At 41.8% G+C, this 5,013-nt stretch overlaps 1 long non-coding RNA gene across 1 annotated transcript; it reads right to left on the bottom strand.

Annotated features, from left to right (window-relative positions):
* Positions 1-313: 313 nt before the first annotated feature.
* Positions 314-4,692, bottom strand: LOC128798321 (uncharacterized). Its single transcript, XR_008434382.1, has 5 exons — positions 4,547-4,692; positions 4,110-4,224; positions 3,742-3,878; positions 2,420-2,542; positions 314-419 (listed from the first exon to the last, which is right to left on the bottom strand). It is a non-coding gene; the product is annotated as an uncharacterized LOC128798321 (long non-coding RNA).
* Positions 4,693-5,013: the final 321 nt, after the last annotated feature.

Raw genomic sequence — 5,013 nt, 5'->3', positions numbered from 1 at the left:
CCCCTTGCCATTTGGCCATGAGTAGGTTATCTTGGGAAAACCCCTGATGTTTCAAAGAAAACTATAAGTCATGCCCACATGATATAATAACTTTCAGAGAGCTTGAGCCTGGGAAGTTTTGCCTGGGTCTTGCTCAGGATAGTCTGTCTCCAGACCAGATGTCCTTTTCCCCACAGATGTCTCCAAGGCAGCTATTTCCAGACCTTTCCTTCCTTAATTGTATTAATGTAGTTAGAGCTGTAAAAGCCAGGTGGGTCAAATTCCTATGGTCAGACATTGCCATAGTGACTTTCAACTTTGTGCTTTACTGATCCCCCCGAAAGTCCAACAGGGAAGAGTGCTTAGTAACAATCTCTTGTCTTCTGGGAGTGGGATGGACTCCTATACCAGCAGCACAACTGCCCAAGCCTGCTCACCACCTGGAAGGCAGACAAATAAAAGGGGGGTTGGAGAAGGAGCCAGGACACACACATTTAAAAAAAGTTCTTTGATATAAATGAGCCCTGAGGAAGCAGATCTGTTTGAATATAGTTGGTGGAGGTCCTATTTTCTACAGGGTCCTCTATGGATACCCACTGACCACTCAGATGGTGTCCACAAGGACAGTGATAGTGTTTGCTGCTCCATAAAGACCTCTGGTATGTGCAGAAATGAATCTCCTGTTTTTAACATAAATTGAACCCATTTTTAACACCCTGCTTAATGGTACATTTATGGCAAAAGAATGACTGTAGCAGAGGATACAAAATGCTATATTTAGGGACAGACTTGCCTGTCAGTTGGAGGTCTCTAAGTAATGAAACTGTCACCTTAGACCCTCATCCCTCAGGAAAATGGGCAGCTGTACCAAGCCTGCAGACAAGAAGTGGTGACAAGACCAGCTCTTGCCAGGCAGGCCTAGATAAAGAGTTCTTCCATCAGCTTCACATTGCTGGCTTAGGAATGAGAGGAGAAGGAGAGAAGAAATTCTGCCCATCCTAAAGAAAGTGCTGATGTCATGGCTGTGACACCATTTGCTTTAAAAAGGGATAGAAAGCAAAACCACAGGGACATCTGAGGTTGTGGATGCAACTCCATCATTATTGGTGATTGTTACGTCACAGTTTTACCAGAAAGAGATATGATTTACCCAAAATCCACAGAGGTCACAAATTATTACTGGCTTCATTATAGGAAAATCCCTGTTTGAGCAGTCTGTTGCAACTTGCATGTACCATGTAATGAGTGAAGACCCAAAAAAAAACCCTTGTGTGTTGCAAGTAATGCTGAAATTCCAATTAATAAGTGATAGGTAAGGAGACTGAAAATGCTCTTTCGTTGAAAACAAATGTTAATTCTCAGTTCCATAGTTAGCAGTATGAGTGACAACAGTGACATGAGGAGCAGATTGAATATAAATGGAACATGACCAACAGCAACATTTGAAGTGGCTTCTAAAAATGGGAACAGGAACTACAGAAGGTCAAGCAAAAAAGCACAGTACTTTCCTGATGATGTATTGCTACCATGTAAAATGGGCTTAAGCCGCAAAAAATGTCAAGCGTGCAAAGCACAGGCAAGCCTTCTGTTGAACTCTTGGCTGAAACAAAGGTCTCATTTAGGCAGAAAGGATTTCTGTCAAAACAAATGCCTCCAGTGTTACCTATATTCCTGGGCATCTTTAATGGCCTTGGATTTCTAAACACAGGCCAGGAGCCTGTGTATAGCACAAGGAGAACTGTGCTCACCAGAAAGGGAGTGAAGCATCAGTCTGACAAACCTGTCACGCTGCAGGACCAAGAGAGAAGATGCCTTGTCCTCCTGTAACTTTACAGGAGAGCATTGACTGAGAGCAGTCCAACTATCATATGACCATCCAGGACAGTAAATGATCCTCACTACTCAAGTCACTCATAGGCTGGAGTCCTGCTTGTGCTTTGGTAGTGATGAAGAGCATAATCCTACAGCTTTGAGGGTCATTTAGTCCAACCTGGTGGAAATGCTACCTCCTTCTGTTCTTAGCCTTCATGTAGCTCAGCTCCAAATATTTCAGTTTTATTTAGAGGCAAACAGGAGGAGCCTCATCAGAGGTTACTTAGGTCTGAGCTGTCACCTGCACCCCCTGCCTTACTGCCCATAAAACAATCCAACACAAGCACTGTAGGCTTTGGGGCAAAGAACATTATTCCAGGTTCTGCTGCTGATCCTTGCTATCTTGGCACAGAGAAGCCCTGTCTCCTCCCTGTTTTGACAAAGTCTTTTTTCACATGCAGCACTGACAATTGGGAAAATATTGTGCTGGAATTCTGGACAGACAGCTCCAAGCAAAGAGACATTTTGAGGCTGTCTTGCCTGGTCCCCATGGGTATGCATAGAGCCCACTTATAGCTCTGGAAAATCTGCAGGGAACTGCTCTGTTGCCACTTGTCCCACTCCTCACCTCAGGCTCTCAGCCACATCTCTCACTTGAGAATCACAGAATCACATAATGGATGAGGTTGGAAGGGACCACAGTGGGTCATCTGGTCCAGCCTCCCTCGAGCAGAGTAATCCTAGAGAAATACTAACAGAATGAAAATGTTAAAACAGAGTGAAGGGAATGCAGATCAGCCAGCACTGTCTTTATCTACTATCCAAAACGGGTTGAATCTGACAACCCTTAAACCCCAAGAAGCATGGAAAACACCAGCAATGGATAACTGTATATTTTCAAAACATTCCAACACACTCTCAATAAATGTCAGCAGCACAATGAAAAGACAAAGTGCTGCGTATTTGTAGCTAGATTTGGAAGTCAAGTGAAATCTAATCATTGTTACTCCAAAAAGGGGAGTCTTGTTGGCATACTCTTTTTGACTTACCACAAGAAATGAAAAATTGAAAGATTGCACTGTCCAGGACACCCTCCAGACACAGTACAAGTGAAACATATTTGTTGGGCACTGCATTTCAAGTGTTTAATCTATTTTATTTTTTATTTGAACTGCCAGCAATGAAATGTGAGACTGGGCTCTGAGAAGCAAAGATCAGGAAAAACCTTGAACAGTAAAGTGATGATAAATGGAGTAGAAATGGATAATAAATCACAATGGATTAACAGCAAGAATAATGCATGAGACCTAGTGACTATCAAATTATGTGAAGTAATTTGCTGTGAAGCAATTACCTCCCACAGTATTTCCGATTCTTGCAGTAAATGGCCAGCTCTATTGATTCAAGATACCTTTATAACGTCAGGAGCTAAAAAAAGTGTTTCCATGCCTTGGGAAGGTGATTTTTGTTAATACATTACTAGCAGATACTGCCACAAAATATGGGACAAAGCAACAAGAATCTGATGAATGCCAGGGCCAGGTTTACTACAGCTGTGTTACTTGTACAAAAATGCTGAAGAATATGCTGACCATGCTGATTAATTTATTTCCAGTTGTTACTTTAGTTTTAGTCTCAAACTTGCTTTTGCCTTCAGTTGAATAATTTTAAACTGTTTTCTTTCAGGTAGAATTTTAGTTTTAGAGGGGAATCTCTGCACTTCTATATTTATGAAATGCTAACCTGTGCGAAAAAGATGAGTTGCTATAAAGCAACTGTTTGCCAAAAGAAAAAAAACAAAAAAAACAAAAAAACAACCTAAAAAAATAATCAATAAATGCAAAACATGATTTACTATCACCTGAGAAAAATTTACCAAGTTATCTGCTTGTGTGAGAGTATTAGCTAGCAGCTTAAAAAAAAGAAAAAGAAAAAGATGTTTACTGGTACCCAGGTTAAGCACAAAGAGATGAAGCGCAATTTGCTCGTCTGGTTTTTGCAGCTCTTCCCTTCAGTACAATATCTTTGCAGGCTTCAGGACTTAGGCTGGGGAGCTTTATATCAATGATACTGCATGGCTCGTTGCTCTGCAAGCAAAGAGGCAGATTTCAAAGCTTGAGTGTTCACATCCTTTAGGAACCAGGCACACTGGTGGCCCTTAGCGTGCCCTTACACAGGAGCTACGTTTCTAAAGGGACATTATTGTGGCTGTACGTTGGCTCTCAAAGGCCAAAGATGGACACAAAATGAAAGTGTAGGATTTGTCTTCTTGTTTTTGCCCAAGGAAAAAAAATTAAAAGAAAATGTTTTGGACATACATTTCAGTCACTGGACCACAGATCAGCAGCTGGAAACGTCTGAATTAAAACCCAGATTGGCAATGTGTTCCAATGAAAATGTTATTGTTCCCATCTGCTATAGCACTTTAGATGCCTGAAAGTCACAAAGTCAAAGCCATTAAAATATTGCACAAGCAAACAGAAGATAAAACTTACAGGGCAAATACAGTTAAATCATTGTGCAAAGCCAAAAGTCTCTGCAAACACAGAGTTCTGAGAGGATTTATCCAGCTTCAGAAAATTAGAAGTGGTGGGGAACTTTTCACAGCGTGTACAGCTCAAATTCAACTACATCTCTTGTTGCTTGGAAGTCCTGTGGCTGAGCAGGTCTACTTTTAAACTGCTTGCCACTTCAAAAACAGTCTTCCTGAAATATGAATGCACTGTGACTTAATGAGATATAGGGTATAGATTACCTTTTCTTTAGCCTTTGCCTCTGATTTCTGCAGGGAACTTGCTGCTCTGGGTTCATCCTTTTCAAGGCTTCTCTATCCACAAGCACCACTTTGAAAAGGAGCACAGTGAAATGGGAAGGGCAAAGCAGATTGAAATGTGCTTGAGAGCATGAAACTTACAAAGCTGCCTAAGACAGAGCATGGTGAAGCTTTAGCTGTGTTGTGACATCAGCTACAGTGGAAACCGCACACTACCAAGCTGCTGAGGAAGCTGGGCAGCAGGCACTGATGAAAACCATGTCTCCACTACACCCTGCAGTTTGCTGTGGAGTTACTGGCACTTTTTAGAGCTTGGGCACCAAAGGGACTGTATCTGTAATGTCTATAGATACACAAAGGGAAAGCATTTAAGTCAGTCCTAAAGGTACAGCTGGAAGCCCTCTGGCAGAATTGTGCACATTCCCTCCAGCTCTGGATGTCATAAAAGA

Source organism: Vidua chalybeata, chromosome 1 (genome assembly GCF_026979565.1).
Source record: "Vidua chalybeata isolate OUT-0048 chromosome 1, bVidCha1 merged haplotype, whole genome shotgun sequence".
Classification (NCBI taxonomy): Eukaryota; Metazoa; Chordata; class Aves; order Passeriformes; family Viduidae; genus Vidua; species Vidua chalybeata.
This window is presented reverse-complemented; position numbering and strand designations above follow the sequence as displayed.